The sequence below is a fragment of the Wyeomyia smithii genome, chromosome 2 (assembly GCF_029784165.1).
Source record: "Wyeomyia smithii strain HCP4-BCI-WySm-NY-G18 chromosome 2, ASM2978416v1, whole genome shotgun sequence".
Lineage (NCBI taxonomy): Eukaryota > Metazoa > Arthropoda > Insecta > Diptera > Culicidae > Wyeomyia > Wyeomyia smithii.
In genome coordinates, this window is record NC_073695.1 from 27164584 (window position 1) to 27187216 (window position 22633).

Sequence of the window (22633 nt, forward strand, 5' to 3'; positions counted from 1 at the left end):
AAGATCGCATCACTAACCTCGGGAAAGTGCGTGCACGTCGGGTTCAAAATTGGAAGAGTCGGTCAGTTCCTCTATTAGTACAAAACTCGTTATTCCCGTCGTACTCCTAAAATCCTCAATCAATGAAACAAAACGTCTTAGATACATAAAAGATAGGTTCGCGAGTGCCCATAAATACCGCCAAGAATTTTATCGTATGTAGAGAAGAAACGCGACAGACAACTAACACAAAATTCCTATACCCGTGGTGCTTGTGGAGTGTGCAGGAGTATATCCGGCCTCTAGTAACAACAAGTATCGAACTAACACCCCTTTCCTTCCTTCCTTTGATCTACGTTCTGGACCGGCAGGCGTCGGTACTGATCAGCATGCAGGGGTTATTGGAGATGCACATCGAAAAGCTAAATCCCAAGCAGTAATCACTAAATTTGATTTACAACTCCAATCGATCCTGGTCAGTAACGAAGTGGCAACCGGTGGTGATCAATCAAGCTCAAGCAATTGTTTGCTAACATTGATACTCATTGATACTTAACATACTTCACATAATGTGACATGTAAAAAATTTCATTTACAACATTCTGGTGACTATTAAAATGTCCCCTGGCAATATCGAAAATGTTTATAAGTCTTTTAAGTTCACAGATTGATCAAACTAACCTTCTTTGACAATAACCATAGTTGGTTTGATGATAAATCACTACGTTGCACTTGATAGTTTTGATAAATAGTGAACGGTACGGGAGCATCGAATTCAACAACAGAAAACTGAAATTTCATCGATTTCAACCAGCTGTCACAAAGGTTAACAATACTTCCGGATGCTCATGAGCTGTCAAAGGATTCAGTAGGTATCACACTTCAAAATGAGACTATGCAGAACATGGTTAATAAACTTTTGCTCTTTTGACTTTTGATCAGGTTTTTACTTGATTTACTCCTACGTGCGCCAGGTTAACGTAGAATTACGACAATGTATTTCTTGTTATAGGTTAGAAATTACATCCGATTCGAGCTCCTGTGAATTTTGGTGCACTTGGCCAGCTCGGAGTTGTGTAGAGTCTTCGGAAACATGAATGAAATTTTGCCGTAAGCAAACGTGAAAGCGACGAACCTGGCGAGCAACTACTCTGTGGACTTAAGACGCACTTTCGAGCTTACTAGCTGCACCAAAACTCACCGGAATGGTTGAAAATCATATTCATTTATTTTCAGTTTGATCTACGGCAGAGCTTTTGTGGACCAGTGAAATGTGGTGCTCTTGAAAAGATTCAAATATTCGACCGTTTCCGGATGTTCCGGATGATGTCACTATCTATGGGATTTGATATTAACATCTGGGGTAACTTTTTGGCCTGTGTGCATCATTCCGTTTACGGAAATAACCATATTTAGTGGTATTTGGCCTTGTGCTGAAGTGCTGTCCGGTCAAAGTTTGCGTTCAAAACAAGGCTTTACATTGTTGAAAAATACACTAAGGTTGCTTTTTACGCGTTTTTTCACGCGGGTTTTTTTTAAGCGGATTCCGGAGTTCACGTGGTTGTTTTTACGCGGATTCCAGAATTTACGCCTTATTTTTACGCGGATTTCGGTTTCTATTCACTCGGACACAGAGAACAGACGTTCATCTTATTTTTAAAAGATGTGTAAAAACTGGCAACCGTCATTTAACAGTTAGTGGTAACGCTCCCGCTTTGTGGCGCTCGTGTCGCTTAAAAACCAAGCACAGATATCGATAAAATATCTATACAGCGATATTTATGCAGTGCAACTGGGGCACCACAAGACAGATGTCGTTAGTGTATTAATGTATTTGGATTCAAATTTTTACATACGATTTTCAAATTTCTTTATATGAACATGAATGTCTGTTTTTTGTGACTCGGATTGCAAAATAAACACAGGTTTTTTTATACGCGGCTTTTTTTACGCGGATTCCGGAATTAACGCGGTTTTTTTTCTACGCGACACGTATCCCCCGCGTAAAAAGCGACTTTAGTGTACAATAGTTAGCATCAGACTTCGTTTTGCTCATCTTCATTTTAAAGAGAAAACAGTTCTCTCCCCTCTTAACAACTGTGATCTTACATTCAATGTGCATCACACCATCTGCTGTAGAGAGAGCGCTGAGTAATAGTTTCTCAGGCGAAAAAATACTCCTAATTCGACATAGCAGAAGCCTTCTTGTAAATAGCTCATCCGCGCACGCAAGATAAGAGAAATAAATTGCTCGGCGAACAACTGAAAATTGCGTTACCGTTCTCATCGCTCTGAGGTGCGACAGAAACGGTATAAAATCGAACGTTCTGCAGAATACGCACACATGGTTAGTTGTGAATCTTTCAATAATATTAAATTTAGAAACGGCTATCAAGCAATTTCACAAACGGCTTCAATGTGAACCTCAAAGTTTTGTTCTTTGGTAACTTCTTTTTCAGTTACAGAAAAGCTAAAGAAAATTGCTCCCTCTTGAACTGAAAAGGAAAACAATTGTTTACCCCTCGCACACGATGATTAAGAGTGAAAAAGAACTCTGCGACAGAAATGCTTTACGCCTAAATGTGGATAGTTACTCACTCTGTATGAAAGAAAGTCTAGTTCTCCTAGGCGTTTGACAGGTAGAGGAGAAAATTTGAGCAAAAATCAAAAAAACGGAAGAAGCCTGTTTAGCATCATAAAAATTCTCCGCATCTTGGTGGACGCATAAACAATTTTCCAATCAATTGCTGCAAGAATGAATAACTGAAATTGGACATTCGTGACGCTTTCCATGTTATCAGTATTTAAATCTGCACCTCTAACCCAGAATGTTACAGAAAGACGTGAATCTACATTAAAAATGAAGCTTGAATGAAAAGGGAAATGGTTCCTGAATTTAAACATGGCTAAATTTTGCTATTTTTTGTCGGGAACGTCTTATGAGATTAACAGAACCCATGTATCGTGGTCACAACTATTAAAAAAAATCATTTTTATATGTTAAACATACAAAATAAGATTCCAGCACTATTTAGTGTATGAGCATAAAAATTTTGTGGAATCAATAATAAATGAAAGAAGGACAATGGCTGCAAAATGAGTTTGGATGCCTTAATTCTTGAGACAAACAACGAAAAACAAAATTTAAGAATAATAGAAAAGAAATTAATGGAATGAGAAATTAAGAAAGAAGGAGTAAAATTAGAAAATAATCCCTAATTAAAATAGAACCAGCAAAAAAAGCGGAATAGGCCCGAATAAAATTACTAGTAAATGTTTTTGAAAGATAGGAATGGCGATAACGGAAGACGATCTCAGATTACGTCTGACTGATAATTCTCAGCAAACATCGAAACGGACTTCAAACCTAAAATCGTTAAAAATCGATGCAGTGAAACAAACCTTTCGATTTCGCCTGACATTGCCAATAAACGGGATCAGAAAAAGTGGTTCTACATTGAGCACGAAACTATCAAAAAACGTTTCTACTCGTCGATAAGCTCTAGAAACAATACTATAAAATGTTCTAGATAACGAGTTCAATCTTTTAAAAAGGGTTAAACCAATTTTGCATATTTAAGAGACATGAAAATATAGTAAACCATCTGTTTTGAGCTTTTTGTATTTTTTTGTGGCGTCATATACATTGAGCTTTGTGAAAACGTCTGATTTTTCGTCATTTGCGGAAAGTGTTATTTTTCACATTTGATTCTATGGAAACGGCGAGTGAAGCGCATCCAAAGCTAAAAAAAGTTTACGGTAATACTTTTCTAAGTGGAATAACGTGCTGAAATTGATTCCGTCGCTTTAAAGACTGTAATTTCGATGTTGACTGTCTGCGTGAGAGAAGGCGAGGACGCCGAATTGATGGAATCGCCCAATGACGATCCATGCCAAACGCAGGAACGGCTTGACTCGGTATTAGGAGTTACCCGCCGAGCGATTGCAAGTTTTAGGAACGATTCAAATACTAGAAACATGTGTTCTCTATGATATGAAGCTAAGAGGGACGTTAAACGTAGTTTTTTTGGACTGCAAACAACTGCTCTAGCAGTGAAAAAAATGGTTTGATTAATGCATCGTCGCGGGTGATGAAAAATTGATTTTTTATATCAACCCAAATTAAAAAAGCCATAGGTAGCCTTGTAAATGGTCGCGGTAGAATAATATTGACATAGAACTACGTCTTACGGCAACATATATAGGGGTACAATTAGAAAAACCGAAGCATCTAGAACGTCACGAAAATTGCCCACTTTCGAAAGCTTAAAACTCAGATGATAACTATTGAACTATTGAAAAATATAGAACCTTGTTTAACCGACTGAGCTGCAGCTGATTTTAGCACAGCAATGCTGACCAGGTGACTCATTTGATCGCAGCATTCCACAGGGACCAACCGGCGGAGCGCAGCACTGCATAGCATTACTGAATATGTCCGGAAATGTTTGTAATTTTGTCCGGATTTGTCTCGTCGTGAAAATTGCTCCCAAAGGCATAGAACGACAAAAAAACTGCGATTCCCGGAGAGAAGAGAAACAGTTTGGATTAGAAAAGGCCGCGACAATTTAATTTATAAGTTAGGAGGGGTTGAGAAAAAAAACTGACCTCAGTTTGAGTCCTAAATCGATGATGAACGATACTAAAGGATGCTTGAAAAGACAGAGAAGACGATTCGTAAATATGAAAATACATGATATAAAAATAAATAATATTCATTAAAAAACGAAAAGAATATGATGCATTTGTGGTTAAAAATGGAAAACTGTTTTCGAATTAGCTTTGAAACGCCAGGAATCCCCAGCAATAGATGAAAGTTACACAAAATATAACCCTCAAGACTTGCTCAAAAATGTAACAATGAAGAAAATCATCCGAATGTAAACCTGGATGCTTGCTACCCGATCAGAAAGAAAAAAACAGAAATGTAACAGAAGTTGTTAGTTTGTTACGGGAAAAACCTCACAGGCTGTGTTTTCAATTTGGTCCCGTTAGGTGTTAAAATAACACAAATTATAACAGAAAAGATTATACTAGGATCAAACACATATCAAAATTTGTTACTAATATATCAGCTTTCTAACAAAATAAGATAGTATATAGAACAATATAATAACAAACATTGTTAGAAAGAACAAGTTTTGATAAAAACAAAAATAAGTTAGACTTGTTTCAGAACTACTTCTTCCACGATTTGTTATTATACCTCATTCAGATTCAATTTTATCAAAATTATATGGAAAAATACAAAATTGTATCAAAACATGTTATTTGTATCTCACGTTGACAGAATTTTGTAATTTTTTAGTTATGCTCTTCTGATCGGGAATGGAACAGACTTGAAAAGTAGTTTTATCATGTTCGAAACCACCAAAAACCGATTCTAAAATTTTGGAAAGACAAAAAAGTTCCGAATTGAGTACATAATTGCTAAGATTCGTTAGAATAAGGAAAAAAAGAGATGTCGAATTCAATGTTTTATTCCTACAAAAAAGATCTAAAAAAAATTAGAAAATAATCGTAAAAAGCGAGAAAAAGAATAAAAAAATGGTTTCAAACTAAGCTCAAAACAGCTCGAAAAGAAAATATTCCCAAATGAATTTGTCTAATGTTAGTTCAGAAAGTTAGTAATAACTGCAACGAAAAAATGATCTCAGATTGCGCTTAAATGAAAATCCTTAGCAAAGAGGAGTAAACAAAATTCGAAATGCTTTCACATTGTTTTCAAAATCTTTTTATTTAAGTTCAAAAACGATATTAAGAGATGATTATGAAGTGGAGTCAAAAATAAAGAAGAAAATATGTCATACGGCGTCGATTGCAGAAATCCTAATTTAGAAAGTTTGAATTTTTATCACCCACGGGTGCTGAGAGAAAACAATTATTATAAATCGGATTGTCTTGTAAAGTGGCAAGCGATAAATTGTTAAGTGCTAGGGTGGCAAATGACAAATAGTTTTTTATGAAAATTGGATCAAGTGCATGCTCAAAAGTAGGAAAAAAATATAGAGAGAATTCATTGGTGTGATTGATGTAAATGTCAGTTGGTCGACAGCATTCGATGTGATCAGAGAAAATAAAAATAAAACAGCAAAAATAAAAGAGTTAACAGACAAAAATGTAAAACGGTGTTACGTAGAAATATAAGAGAAATAATAAGTTTCAAGCAGTCCGTCCACGAGTGCAATAGACGATGTGAACAGCAATTCGGTAGACAAAAATAAATGTAACAAAATACAACCACTTGTTCAGTAGAGATGGAGTTTTTAAACCCGAAACCCGAAACCAAGCCGTACCCGTAGGGTTCGGGTTTGAAAAAAATTGAAAGCGTCGGGTTCGTGTTTGAAAATTTTTGAAAGTGTCGGGTACGGGTCGGGTTCGGGTTTGGAAATGTCGGGTTTGGGTTTCAAAACTCGAAACCCAACTATATCAAATAAGCCTATTTATAAGATAATGATGTCTAATTTCAAGCAGCTGTAAAAATCACTAATATTTTAACACCATGCGCAGCTCAAAGCTTCAGGGCAGCCTCAAATTGGTGTAAAAAATCGACCTCCAAAAAAAATCTCGGGTCCGGGTTTCACAAAATTAAAATTTTCGGTTTCGGGTTTGAAAAAAGCCAAACCCTACCATTTCTATTGTTCAGTAGAAATGGTTTGATCCAGATGTACAATGAGACGAAGATAATGAAACGATTATGATGCAGCCGACAAGAAAGATGATGAGAGAATTACACAAAAGAACGTCAGCGTGTCTCAAAGAAGGAGGAGTCTTTTATGAGGAAGTTGGACGGTCGGGTGTCGATGGTCAGAAAAGGTTGAGTGCAATACTTAAGAGAGGGATCAACAGATTCAATCGAAAAAGTAGACGACAATACAACGATTACAAGAAAAGCGGATCGACACAGGTCACGTGACACACGTGATTATGAGGCGAAGGCAATTCCGCCACTTCGTAGAAACGCGCAAAATAAATGCAAAGGGCGCTCACATGAACGTAGGTAAATGGAAACCCTGCGCAGCCGGTCAAGGACGTTCATTCGATTACACTGGTCGACAAAAGCGAAAAAAATTGCTCTAAGAAGATTATCGCTTTTTAACCATTCCTGTGAACTGTAGAGCCCGTCTTAGTAAATGCAGAATTACGTCAAAAAGCCGCATAGTAGTTGCTCGCCGGTTCGTTGCTTCTACGTTTGCTTACGGAAAAACTCATTTAAGTCTCTGAAAAAACATTTGGCTAGGGGCATCAAAATTCACAGGGATGGTTGAAAAACTATAATCTTTAATTTTTTTCCAGTTTAAGCTCTAGGGCAAATGAGGAAATGATTCCTACCTGGAGGCCACCATAACAGGCTGATCCAAGTCTTTATCTTCAAGAAGACTCACAGCATATTGAAGTGGGGGCGGATGTAACGGTAACCTGTTGGGCTCCGTCACTTGTACGAGCACTTAAAATTATTTTGTTATTTCGTTCACAGAGGTTTGTCTTAGAGCTTAAACCGGGAAAATTGGAGGATAATAGCTTTTTAGGTATTCTTGTGAATATCGAAAATTGGTAATTCTTCAGAGACTCCATGAAACCTTCCCGCAAACAAACGTAGAAGCGACGAACTGAGTATGTACTCTGTGTCTTTTTGACGCACTTCCGAGCTTTTTTTTTCCCTGTGTGAACTCATCACTGCGACCAGAGATTAGATCTGTTTTGATATTGCCAAGTGTTTTCTGTACTCCGCACTTTATATTATTAGCAGTATCACTATTGAAGCTTGCTTCCGAGCTTCCGAGCATGCTAGATGCACCAAAATACTTTAGCATGGTGTGTATTTTATTAGTTTTCTGCTACCTAAGTAGTATTTATGTTTTAAATTTCCAAATTTCATCAATAGTCGAACTTGATTATAGTAACGCAAATTACATTCTCCTGCTGTTTCATCAAGAACAAATATGAAAATTTAAACTGAGCTCGTACTTTGAATTGTAAAATGATGCCACCTCCGTTCTGATGTCGGTTGGTTTATTTCTATTCTCGTCAATATTCACATTTCTTCATCAATGGGACAGAGGGGAAGAGAGCTGTGTCTATTTTCATTCAAATAAAATGAAAAAAGTATCCAATGTTCATGAAATCGAATAAAGAGACGTTCTCGCGAATATCGTAACAGAAAAAAGTTTTGTTCGATTTTGGCAAGAAAAACGCAAAAATGTTTGAAACTAAATTTTGTTCCAACGTGTCGCTCGTAGCTTTTACTAATCGTAAGTGTTTGCCTTTAATCAAAGATGAATAATTCGTTAATTTTTAGAGAAAATGGTTATCCAATATTTCAAGCGCCAATGATTTCCCTTGCGATGCACAGTGTTTTATTTTGCTGATATCGTGCGCAAAATTGATAGCTTTTCCGAATTAGATTTTAGTGATATACTTTATTCGGAAGTTTCTATGTATTTTATTGTGCTTCTTTTAGAATGTACGATTTAGTGATTAATTCACCTAGAAGTGATATGGAAAATTTATTTTTTCAGTACAGTGAGATAGATAGCTAGTATCTTCGAAAAAGTTGTGGCAAATGGTTTTACTAGCAACTTTTTCGAAGGTGTCGGATTTCTATCTCTTATGTTAAAAAAGATATAAAAAGTTTTATATGCAAATTTCACTCAAATCATAATTTTAAATATTGCTTTTTGCCTTTCTCCTAGAAAGGTATAGCAATCACTTGCAAAACCGAGAGTATAAAAGTGCTCCAAAGGGCCGAATGGCATATAGCACTCGACTCTGTATGTGTCACACGAGCTCTGTAGACATCATCACACGAGCATTTTCTGTATGTGTGTGTGTATGTATGTGTGTGTGTGTATGTGCAGATTTTTATTCTCACTCACTTTTCTCAGAGGTGGCTGGACCGATTTTAATGAAATTAATTGCAAATGAAAGGTCTCGTTTTCCCATAAGACCCTATTGAATTTCATTGTAATCGGATTTTTAGTTTAGAGGTTATGTATCAAAATGTTAAAGTCATGAAACATCAATATCTCGAAAACTACAGAACCGATTTGAACATAATTGATTTCAAATGAACGGGCTACCTAAAATACCCTTAACTTTTGAATTTCATAAAGATTGAACTCGTGGTTTAAAAGCTATGACAAGAAACGTGTTTTAAAGACTACTTAATCTCACTCATGTTTCTCAGAGATGGCTGAACCGATTTTCATTAAATCAGTGTCAAATGGGTGGTCTAGTTGCCCCATAAGACTCTATTGATTCGTTTTGCAATCAGACTATTACTTTGTCTGTTATGTTTAAAAATGTGAAATACAACTTTGAAAAGGAACATATTTCGAAGACTACTTGAGCTCACTCACTTTCCTCAGAGATGGCTGACCCGATTTCCACAAAATTAGTGTCAACTAATAAGTCTAGCTGCCTCGTAACACCCTAATGAATATAACTGTAATCGGACTGTAACTTCGTCTGTAATGTACCAAAATGAAAAAATCACGAAACTTCATTATCTCAGAAACTAAACAACCGATTTGATCAATATAATTATCAGATGAGCGAGCTAGTTAAGGGTTAACTGATGAATTAAGATTGAACACGTGGTTTCAAAGTTTGGCTGCCCTATACGTTCCCATTTCATTTGATTATAATTGAGCTTAAGCCACCGTTATGTATTAAATTGTTAATAAAACAACGAAAGTCTATTATTTCAAAGATAACACTTATTCGAACATAACTAGTGTCATACGAACGAGTCATCTCTCAAACTTACAAATAACAAACTTCATAACAATTTGATATGTGGCTCAAAAGTTATGGAAGAAGAAGAAATTCAAAGGCTATTTAAAACTATACCTGCTTTGATTGACATATGTGGTCTCAACATAATTTAAATGTGGTTTTGTACTATTTGAACGTTCCGAATTCGTTGATTCCTTGCGATGTGTTTAAAGTCTGCAAATGCACGGAGACTCGGCCATAGGATATGATCAAAGTCAAATAACGAATCGTTTGAAATGATTGGTTTTATCGAAATGACAACATCCTCGACTTTTGGCTTCTGTACATCGCCTTAATTCTGAATATGTTCATATTGGGTGGTATTCGGTCATTTTCAGCAGATTTTCTGGCATCAATCTGACACAGGTATTTTGTTATTTTGGTTGTTTTCCAGAAACTAAAAGTGGTTGTCCTTAAATTCAAAATGCTGTCCAGGGTCAATGTTTGGTTTCTATGCATCACCTCGATATCCATATTGAGTATTATTCGGTTATTTTCGACTGTTTCCTAGAAGTTGCCATTAAACAATTCAAAATGGTGCCTGATTGGTTATTTTAGGCTGTTTCTCACAAACCGGAAGTCGCCGTCTTGGATTTCAAAATGGTATTTAAGATAATTTATGGCCTCTGAGCGTCATTCTTATTGAAAAAACATCCATATTGGGTGTTATTCGATCATTTTCGGCGGTTTCCCAGGAACCGGAAGTCGCCAACCTAGAATCCAAAATGGGTTCTGTGGTCGATTTCAGCCGCTGTGTATCATTCTAGTTCCGGAGATACTCATGTTAGGCGGAAATCGGCCATTTTTGGCTGTTTTCCAGAAACCAGAAGTAGCCATCCTACAATTCATAGTGGTGTCTGAAGTCAATTTTTAGCTTCTTGCAACATTCTGGCTCCGGAGAAACTCATATTGGGTGGTATTTGGTCATTTTGAGCTGTTTTTCAGAAACCAGAAGTCGCCATCTTAGAATTCAAAATGGTATCTGTGGTCGATTTGAGCTCCTGTGTATCATTCTAGATCCGGATATCATTACATTGGGTGGAAATCGGCCATTTTTGGCTGTTTTCCAGAAACCGTATGTTGCCATCTTACAATCCAAAATGTTGCCTGAGGTCAATTATGGAACATATTGGTTACCACTGAAAACTTTCAATCACCAAATATGGTTCCATTTAGTTGATTAGTTCGCGAGATGTGCAGAAACATGTGCTTCTAGAAGAAGGAGAGGCGTCGAACCATTATGGACATATTTGTTACCTCTCAAAACATTCTCATACCAAATTTGGTTGTATTTTCTTGATTGGTTCTAGAGCTGTGCGAAAATTGTGTTTCATTTGTATGGGACCTCTCCCATATAGAAAAGGGAGGGGTGTCAAACCATCATGCACATATTTGTTACCTCTAAAAATATTCACCTGTCATATTTGGTTCCATTCAGTTGGTTAGTTCTCAGGATGTGCAGAAATCTGTGTTTCATTTGTATGGCAGTCCTCCCTTCCAAAAGAAGGAGGGGTGTTAAAACATTATGAACATATTTTTTACCACTAAAAACATTTACCTGCCAAATTTGGTTCCATTTAGTTGATTGGTTTTCGAGATGGGCAGAAATTTGTGTTTCATTTGTATGGGACCCCTCCCTTCCAGAAGAAGGAGGGTCTCAAACTATCACAGGAACCTTTATTGGCACCAAAAACCTATATATACAAATTTTCACGCCGATCGGTGCGGTAGTTTTCGAGCCTATATGGATCAGACAGACAGACAGACAGACAGACCAGATTGCATTTTTATATGTATAGATTTTAACATCAATTTTTAGGACCTTAAGAGTGAATATACATTTATTGGATTGAAGCGTTCTTGTAAATCTATTTTCACAAATAATAAGTTTGAATGAAAAAGCCTGGGTCTGACCGCTAGGTGGATTAATTTAGGTTTTTTATAGATTTTCTACATACTTTATACCTTCCACAAAATTATTAGCCAAATAGAAATACACATTTTTGCAGAACATTTGATCTAGCTATGATTCAAAATAATTAAGTTATTCAACCATTAACGGTTTTTCAAGGGTTAGTTTGATTTCAAATTACTCAGTCGTACGCAAATATACGCTGATAACTTTTTTGATGTTCTGAAAGTACGTCTATTTTACTTTCAAAAGAATATGAAATCATTTGTCTAATAGACAAATAGCAAGGGTCACACTAACATCCCTCCCCTCTTCCCACCTGATTGCAAGGACGTGGCCGGCGTCGTTATTGGTTCTTCAAAGTATTGAGTCACTAAAACTTGTACAATGAGAATGGTCGGTCACTCCCAACCCCATTCAGTTGATTCACTGTACAATTTTACTGATTCGGATCAATCACTGAGTGCAACCATTGATATGTGCAGTCAGTCAAGCTAAGCTAAGCTAAGCTAAGCTAAGCTAATATGAAATCATTTGTCTAATAGAGTATTTTCGATTGTTTCAATGAAAAAAATCTTTTGCATGAAAATTCTAACTTTATCAAAAAACATTGTTGTTTCTAAATATAGCGTTTTACAACCTTCAGCAAAAATATAAATCCAATAAAATCGCGTAATTTTTGGAAGGTCTTAAAAAAATAGGAAATCATGGGAAACAGTTTTAATGAAAAATATGAATTTTTGGTCAAAGTTCAACACATTACGTCACGTGACAAAAACATGGAATAACCGCGACGAATCTCCAACCTATTCTCCAAAACATCGACGAAGACGAGACAAAATTATTAAATTATTTAAAAGAAACAGATTTGTACAAACTTCTGTAAACGAAAATTGTTAACACTTTTAAAAAAGACACGAATGCACCAAAATACTTGGTGTAAAATGTCTCAAAAAAACTAACAAACAAACAACACATTACGTCATCTAAAGTCAATCGAAAATCGTATTAAAAATATATACGAAATATAAGAGTAGAAATAGAAACTAACTGATGTTTTTTCTTCCTAATGATGTGAAGCGATTCTGCTAAGACGCTCGAAATTCTTTTTTCCAATTTGTCCCGAGTTATTTAAACTTTTTTTGTTTTTTTTTTCTCCCGCGACTCAACCGAGAATTTTTAAAAAACTATCAACAGTTTATTTATACCTTCTTTACAACAGCCGCTCATAAGAATTCCAGAAGCTTCATAAACTCTACAAGGAAATTTGAAACAACCGTTGAAGAAGACAGCAACAATTAACAGACAGATGACAATTAACTGTGACTAAAAATTCGTATTTTTCATTATAACTCTTTCCCTGGATTTTCTATATTATTATAACCTTCTAAAAAATTACGCGATTTTATTGGATTTATATTTTTGCTGAAGATTATGAAACGGTATATTTAGAAATAACAAAGTTATTTGATAAAGTTAGAATTTTCATGTAAAAGATTTTTTTCATCAAAACAATCGAAAAGACTCTATTAGACAAATGCTTTTATATTCTTTTGGAAGTAAAATAGTCGTGCTTTCAGAAAATCAAAATATTATCTGCGTATTTTTGCGTACGGCTGAGTAATTTGAAGTTAAACTGACCGTTGAAAAACCGTTAATGGTTGAATAACTTTATTATTTTGAACCATAGCTAGATCAAATGTTCAGCAAAAATGTGTATTTCTATTTGGCTAATAATTTTGTAGAAGGTATAAAATATGTATAAAATCCAGGAAAAAAAGTTATATTCAAAATTATGATTTGAGTAAACTCTGCATATAAAACTTTTTACATCTTTGTTAACATAAGAAATAGAAATTCGACAACTTCGACAAAGTTGCTAGTTAACCATTTGCCACACTTTTTTCGAAGACACTAGCTGTCTATCTCACTGTCCTGAAAAAATAAATTTTCCATATCACTTCTAGGTGTATTAATCACTAAATCGTACATTCTGAAAGAAGTACAATAAAATACATAGAAACTTTCCCGAATAAAGTATATCACTAAAATCAAATTTGAAGACGCCATTAATTTTGCGCACGAAAACAGCAAAATAAAACACTGTGTGATGGTTTTCTTATGTAGCATGATAAAACTGAACAATTTAAAGCTGAAAGATATTTTGGGTTAAAACAAAATCTGCATGTTGAGTTTTGAATCAAATGATTCTTTCATGCGATTGAGAGGAAGCGAGAAATAACGGAGAGTACTAAAATAATTTTTACACAATTAAGTCTCAAGTTACTGGAAACGCTTTGAAGAATAGAAACTCTGATTGCTTACCTTTAGCGTAAAACTTTTCATGAACGCATTTAAAAATGGTAAGAGAGTGCTCAAAAACTGGCCATGAAATTGTCGCTTATACGCTTGGGGAAGATTTAAAAATGTAAATCATTTCATGTTTAGCTTAGAATCGCCAATAACCAATGAAAATCACTTGATTTATAATATTTTCTAAGATCAACCCCACCTGTCAACGCACACACATATACATTCCTTCGGCTTCGGAGTCAGATTGCCAAATGCATACACCACAACACTGCTTATGCTCTACGTATTTCTTAATGGCCGTCTCATCACTCCGGGGAGGCTCTTTCCCTCACCAGGGTATACAATCACAAGCAAAGAGATTGGTGTTATCAACATTACTTACCATCCCGCCTTTTCGGTGGGTTGAGGAAACGATAAAACGATCTTTATTTCGTGCGGTTTTGCTAGCTAGCAATCGTTTTGTGCTTGCTGGGTAAGGTGAACCTTGTGTTGTATGGACAGGAGACGGATCCAAGTTATGGTTTTGAGTTGTGAATGTTTCTTCCCAATGGAACGGAAATAGGTGCTAGGGTCCGTGCTATATCGTCACTCATAATAAGCATTGTCCGAATGATTTAATTTGATTCTACATTCATAATGGTGTAGACGCTAGCACAAGTCATCGACTAGAGGAGACTGCCTTTGATGACCAATTGGTAAACGGTAAATCACCCCATACGAAGAAAAAGCCACTATTCGAATCACTTCAGGGGGAAGCAAGATAAAAGCAAGATTAAAGTTGATCGTTTAATAGAAAATCGATAGCATTCGTTTGATGTGCGGTTTTATTTAACTCCGCGTCCACTGATTGGTACAGTCAATCAGTCACCGGACCGTTGCAAAGCTTTAAACTGATTTGCTTCCGGTTAAACGGTTCGTTCGCTTGGCCAGTCGGTGGATGACCGTAGGATCAAATATAGGACATCCCTGACGAGAAAGAGAACCGTTGCTAAGACGGACACTGGAAACGGGTCAGATAATCGACGAAAAGCCATTGGAGGGAGGCAACAGCCTGGGGCTTTGGACTGAATCCGGTGTGGATTGGTTCATAAAGAGGATTGCCTTTTTTCTTTAAATATTTCATCCAAACCGGAGCAAAACTTTTATTTTCGACGGTACGCAGTTGATCATTATTTTATTTGAGCTTGATCATTTGCGGGTAAATGTGAAGGATAACAACAACTTAAAACGTGACCGAACTAATTGGCAATATAAATTATAGCGAAACCCTAATACAGTTCGGTATCCTTGGAGTTGAAATATGGCACTTCGCCCATCGTTCTCAGCATGTATACTTGTGTTAAGACTCTTTGTGGTCGATGGTGTACACATATACTAGTGCGTGCGGTAGGGTGTAAACGAGTTTCCGTGACGTGCTTTCATCATCTGTTTAGTAGGTTTCCCTGTTTGCTATGCGGAAGCTGTTCTCAACCAGTGTTATGAAAGACAATCTGTATGTGTGGGTCGTCCCTTAACCATGGGGTGATGGGAGGGTACCGGAAGGGTTGAGCAATAAATTATTTTTCGTAAAGCCCATATTCGTCTCACCACATAAATCACTCAAATTTTCGTGCAGCACATCAAAATACGATTAACCAAGCAGGGGATTGGGTTATTATAATCTACAAAACAATACCACGTAGTTTAAGAACGGCCCCTTAGGTCTGCTCCATGGAAATCGCTTGCCCAGCCGCAACCACAACAGTGTTAGCGTGATTGAATAATCCAAAAATAAAATGAAAAAACTTTAGCTCTCAGCTTTGGCGCTTCCGCAGCTTACTGTCTAATCGATATTGTAGTGTTTTAGGGAGCGTGTGCTGAAATTTATTTTGATCGAAGTCAAACTTTCTGTGCTTAAAGTACAATGTTGTCTACCCATTGTTGCGAAACATAGCCCGGTTTTTACCTCAGAGGATTTTAAATAATAACCAACCATATTTCATTTACCAAACATAAACTGATTCGAAACGTAACTCAAAAGGAAGAAGCTATCCTTCAAGCCAACTGTGTTCGACCGGTAACAGCTGTACCTTAGAATAGATGTTGAACTCGAGCATAAATTGAACCCGGCCCTTAAACCAGGCGAAGCGTATCCATCGATTTTTATTGGATTAGGTTCTACTGAGGGCGCACAGTGGGGCAGTGTCGTACAGTAGCATGGACAAAACCTTCTTCTTGGTTGTACTAGAGATGTTTCCAATAGTGAGATTAGAAATTATACTATCATATCCCACCGTGCGGGTGGCTTCTCACTGGGTGGACTAACCTCGGGCTTTTTAAGCGGAATGATGCTGCAAAATATGTCCCGTTAATGGGCTCCGGTTTGCTCCGGCTGTTGGCTCCCATCGGGGCGAACCATTTCGACTAATCTTCATCAACCGTGTCTGTACTCTGTGGAGCTTAAGGGAAAGCCGTATTTCGACAGACAGCAGCGAAGTGAATTTGCTCGGGATGCTTATCCCAGCTCAGGTGTGTGACTAACGGGAGCCCGTGAGTGGTTGGCCATTCAGGATTATGGTTTACAGTTTACAGGCAAGTTTAAACTCTCATTTGAGGGATGCATTTTCTAGCTTAAAATGAACTTGATACATCAAAACAAAAGCACTTCCATTTCTCACCGTTTTTTTTTTTTTTTTTCTTCACATAACATTTATTTGACACGGCACAAATACAATTTAATGTTTAACGGCGCCAATTATATCTGATGACTTAAAAACTAAAGCAAATTTTTTATCCTCGCTGCCGACTACGAGCTGAAATTAAGTCTAACTTAAAACTAGCATGGGATTTCCAATCAGTGTTTTGTTGTTCAATGGTCGTCTGATAATCGTCGAATGGCATGTATGGATTCGTTCTGCTGAGCCACGATGTCGTGAGTTGGGACAGAGGCTCGTAGTCCTTGGGTCCTGGTTCTGTTGTGCGGGGTCTGGTTGCTGGTTTTGTGCTTAAGGTTCAAACGTGTTCTTGTCGTTTGGTTGGATGTAGGCGGAAGGGAATAGGATTAAACTGGGGCGTGGATGGATTTCAGGAAAACGTTTATAAGGGACATATAGGATAGGTCACGGCTCGCCAAGACATCACGAACAGGAACAGCCGGCTGTCTACCCTCGGCCTGCAGGGAAGCTATTAATTTAGACCTGGCGTCACGGTGTACAGGGCATGACCAAACCACATGCTCTATGTCGTGATAACCTTCACCACAGGCACAGATACCACTTTCCCCGAGCCCAACACGACGGAGGAGCGCGTCAAATCTATAGTGATTGGACATAAGCCGGGACATCACGCAAATGAAATCCCGACCTACATCCAACCCCTTGAACCACGGGTTCGTCGATACTTTGGGGATTATGGAATGTAACCACCTTCCCAATTCCCCTCTGGTCCAAGCATTTTGCCAACTGATGATCGTATTCTGACGTACAAGTGCGAAAAATTCATTAAAGGCAATTGGTCTTTCATAAATATCACCGTTTGTTGCGCCCACCTTAGCCAAAGAGTCCGCTTTCTCATTACCCGGTATCGAGCAGTGAGAAGGGACCCACGCTAAGGTAATCTGAGTAGATTTTTCGGATAAAGCACTCAGGTGTTCCCGTATTTTCCCCAGGAAATACGGAGAGTGCTTAACATCTTTCATCGATCGGAGAGCCTCAATGGAACTGAGACTGTCCGTAAAGATGAAATAATGGTCCGTGGGCATTTTTTCGATAATCCCTAGGGTGTACTGAATTGCAGCTAATTCTGCGACGTAAACAGAAGCAGGATTATCGAGCTTATGGGAGACGGTTAAATTGTTATTGAAGATACCGAAGCCAGTGGACCCATCAAGAAGTGATCCGTCAGTGTAGTACATATTGTCGCAGTTGATGTTTCGATATTTATTGGAAAAAATTTTAGGGATCTGCTGCACGCGTAAATGATCCGGGATTCCACGAGTTTCTTCTATCATGGATGTATCGAAAAACACAGTAGAATCAGAAGTATTTGATAAGTCGACACGATTTGGAATATTCGAAGAAGGGTTAATATTTTGGGACATGTGATTGAAATACAATGTCATAAAACGGGTTTGAGAATTAAGTTCGATTAACCTTTCAAAATTTTCAATCACGGGACGGTTCAAGACCTCACATTTGATTAGAATACGAGAAGACAGGCTCCAGAAGCGGTTTTTCAATGGTAGTACTCCAGCTAAAACCTCCAAACTCATCGTATGGGTCGACTGCATGCAACCTAAGGCGATACGCAAACAACGATATTGTATTCGCTCCAGTTTGATCAAATGTGTGTTTGCTGCGGAGCGGAAGCAGAAACACCCGTATTCAATAACAGACAATATCGTTGTTTGGTAAAGCCTTATAAGGTCTCCTGGATGGGCTCCCCACCATTGTCCGGTTATTGTACGAAGAAAATTCACTCTTTGTTGACATTTTTTCATCAGATACCTCACGTGACAACCCCAGGTGCTTTTAGAGTCGAACCAGACACCAAGATATTTGTGTACCAAAACCTGAGAAATCGTTTTACCCATTAATTGTGTTTGAAGCTGAGCAGGTTCATGCTTCCTAGAAAAAACTACTATCTCAGTCTTCTCCGGAGAGAATTCGATACCTAGCTGTAAAGCCCAAGCAGACAAATTGTCCAAGGTATCTTGCAATGGTCCTTGCAAATCGGCAGCTTTGGCTCCTGTAACAGAGATTACACTGTCGTCTGCAAGTTGTCTTATCGTGCATGAATTTGCCAGACATTCGTCGATGTCATTTACATAAAAGTTGTAAAGAAGGGGGCTTAAACATGAGCCCTGGGGAAGACCCATGTAGCTAATGCGAAAAGTTGCCAAATCGCCATGCGTAAAATGCATGTGCTTTTCGGACAACAAATTGTGCAAAAAATTGTTCAAAATTGGAGAAAATCCTTGTCGGTGAAGTTTACCCGAAAGAATGTCAATAGAAACGGAATCAAAAGCCCCCTTAATGTCCAAGAACGCAGACGCCATTTGTTCTTTACGAGCATACGCCAGCTGAATATCTGTTGAAAGCAACGCAAGACAATCATTCGTCCCTTTGGCACGGCGGAAGCCAAATTGAGTTTCTGATAGTAGACCATTTGATTCGACCCAGTGGTCTAAACGACGGAGTATCATTTTTTCCATCAATTTCCGGATACAGGATAGCATTGCAATCGGCCTATAAGAGTTGTGATTAGAAGCTGGTTTCCCTGGTTTTTGGATGGCGATCACCTTCACTTGCCTCCAATCCTGTGGTACAATGTTTTGCTCCAGGAACTTATTGAACAAGTTCAACAAGCGCCTCTTGGCATTGCCGGGTAGATTCTTCAACAAGTTGAATTTGATTCTATCTAATCCAGGCGCGTTATTGTTACAGGACAGGAGGGCAACTGAAAGTTCTGCCATCGTAAAAGGTGATTCTATCGCGTCGTGGCCCGGAGACGCATCGCGAACAATATTTTGCTCAGGAACAGAGTCCGGACATACTTTCCTGGCAAAATCAAATATCCACCTACTTGAAGACTCCTCGCTTTCGTTGACCGTTACGCGATTCCGCATTCTTCGGGCTGTGTTCCAAAGAGTGCTCATCGATGTCTCCCTCGACGTCTCGTTCACGAACCGACGCCAATATCCACGTTTCTTTGCTTTAGCCAAGCTTTTAAGCTTGGTATCAAGCTCCGAATACCGTAAATAGTCGCCAGGTATACCTCCCGTCTGGTAGGCCTTAAACGCGTCGGATCTTTGCGTGTAGACATCGGAGCACTCTTGGTCCCACCACGGAGTGGGAGGCCGTTCTTTGATCGTTACGCCGGGATATTTCTTCGTTTGGGCTTGCAACGCGGCGTCGAGAATCAAGCCCGCGAGGAGGTTGTATTCTTCAAGTGGTGAATGATGTTGAATCGACTCGACCGCTTTTGAAATCATTTCCTCGTATAACTTCCAATCGACATTTCGTGTGAGGTCATACGGAATGTCAATTGGTCGCATGCGAGTTGACCCGTTAGTAATTGAAATAAGAATAGGCAGATGGTCACTACCGTGAGGATCGAGGATTACCTTCCATGTGCAATCCAACCGTAGCGACGTCGAACATAAGGATAGATCCAAAGCGCTTGGGCGCGCTGGAGGTTTCGGGATACGTGTCATTTCACCGTTGTTTAAAATAGTCATGTCGAAGTCATCGCAAAGGTTATAGATTAAAGAGGAGCGGTTATCATTGTATGGGGAACCCCAAGCCACGCCATGAGAGTTGAAGTCTCCCAAAATCAAACGTGGCGAGGGAAGAAGTTCTATTAAATCAAAGAGCAGCCGTTGCCCAACCTGTGCTCTGGGGGGAATATATATTGAGGCAATACAAAGCTCTTTACCTTGTACTGCATTTGACATGCGACAACTTCGATGCCTGGAATCGAGGGGAGGTTAATACGATAGAAAGAATAGCACTTTTTAATCCCTAAAAGTACTCCTCCATATGGGGTGTCTCGATCAAGGCGAATAATATTAAAATCATGGAAGTTGAGATCAATATTTGAAGTAAGCCAAGTTTCACAAAGGGAAAATGCATCGCATTTGTTTTTATTTATCAAAACTTTAAACGAATCAATTTTTGGTAAAATACTTCTACAATTCCACTGTAAGACAGAGATAGAATCCTTCATATACGCAGTTGAATTAGGCATCGAAGGATATAATCGCTGCAAGGAGAGGCCATTGGGCAGTCAACTGCTTCAAAAATGATCTAACTGTTGGGAGGAATGCTGTAAGAAAAATTTTAATTGGATCGGGTACATTGAAAGTTTCAAAAATCCAGTCCACAATGTCAGAAAATTTCACTAATCCAGAGTTTGTTTCATCAACTGGGAGTGTAAAAGGAGCAACTGGGGTTTTAGATGTTCCTGGCAGTGCTGGGAACTCCTTCTGGGACTTTAAATTTGCCAGCCCAGGAGGAGTTTGCTTCGGTTTTTCCGCAGCACTGTTTGGTTTGTTTGTAACTTTCATTTCACTTTGAGAAATCTTAGGACCTTTTCTGGGAAGTTTAGGAGAGGAAATATTTTTCCTCTTTCTAGACTCCCCAGGATTGGCGTAAGATGCTCCCGCTGGTGAATCGTCAGAATCGGTTTCCTCAGAGGGCAACAGATCGAAGGGGTTCGAAGTAACGGGAGAAGTGGTAACGGTCTTCTTCAGCATGTCAGCGTAGGAACGCTTTGAACGCTCTTTGAGAGACCGTTTTATTTTATCCCTGCGCTGCATGTACACCACACATGTCGAGAGCTCATGCAGATTTTCTCCGCAGTGAATACACTTTTCAGCGTTAACACTGCAAGAATCTTCCGCATGAGACTCCCCACACTTGCCACAACGTGCCTTATTGCAGCAGTAGGCGGCTGTATGGCCTAACTGCTTGCAATTCAGGCAGTTCATGACGCGGGGCACGTAGAGCCTCACAGGGAGACGAACCCGGTGGATCGAGACGTGGCTTGGTAGTGCAGACCCGGCGAACGTAACTCGAAACGAGTCTGACGGAGTGTATACTGTTTTGCCACCGATGATCGATGCTGACCGCAATTGCTTGCAGTCGAGCACCTTTACTTCGGGACACGTTTTGTTCTTAAAGCACCCTTTGGCACTTTGCAGTATACACTCGACGGACAGACTCGAGTCGGTTATGACACCGTCGATCTCCACGTCTCGTGCGGGTATGTAAACGCGATACTCGCGTGTGAAGAGCTCAGAGCAAGCTATATCGTTGGCCTCTTTCAGGTTACCGACCACGACACGGAGCTTGTTAGGCCGGACCTTGGAAATTTCGGTCACGCACTTGTACTCCTTCGTAAGGTCTTTAGAAATCTGCAAGAGGTTCAACTTTTTCGATTTCGGTCCTGCCTTTGGCCGAAAATAAACAGTATAGCTGCCCTGGGCTCCGTCTGGGTAAAGCCTGGGGCGAGGGGGGACTGAAGAATGAACAGGGGAGGGGGTAACAGAAGGGTCAGGGTCAGAGGGGTTCGGGGATGGTGGCGCGGGAGGCGAGGGATCTACATCCATCGCGCTATGTTTAGCGCACTAGCGCTGACAAGAACACGTACCTTTTTATTTCTCCCTTCCAGTAAGGTTGGTTGTCCGATCGTTCGAAGTAGCAGCCGTTACAGCCAGCAGCACCAATACAGCAGCACCAAACAGCCACCAGCAGCGAGCCAGGTGTGAGATCACTCCACACAGCGATACGACTCGCTGACACTGATGGCTTCTTCTTTTTCCTCGTTTGTGTCTCGTCCACTGCTGTAGCACAATCCAGCCAGCAGCCAAATCGGCTTACGCACCAGCTGGCAGTCACGATGCGAAACAGTTGCACAAAGGAACGACCTTGAACCCGGATTTATTTCACTCGACCAGGCAAACAATGCCAACACTTGTTCACACGTCTTTTGTTTTATACTCTATCGGACCGATCACCAAACACGTCCAGTACTGATGCGTGTTCGGCACAGAATGATTTCTCACCGTTGAAGAAGTTTTCTTTGCACAAATTTTATCCTGGGAGACACTAGTAGGGCTGTAATCTGACAACTGATTTGATAAATGCCAAAGTAAAAGTTTTTATTTAACCC

At 39.0% G+C, this 22633-nt stretch overlaps 1 protein-coding gene across 10 annotated transcripts in view; it reads right to left on the minus strand.

Annotated features, from left to right (window-relative positions):
• LOC129723996 (kazrin) overlaps positions 1-22633 on the minus strand; it is a 265654-nt gene that overhangs the window by 209797 nt on the left and 33224 nt on the right. Inside the window, exon 1 of one of the 10 annotated variants that reach the window (XM_055678554.1) lies at positions 22112-22240. The exons of the other annotated variants lie outside the window; for them this stretch is intronic. The gene's annotated coding sequence lies outside the window, so the exon portion shown is untranslated. Of the gene's footprint in view, positions 1-22111; positions 22241-22633 lie in introns of those variants that run through there. 10 annotated transcript variants of the gene reach the window in all.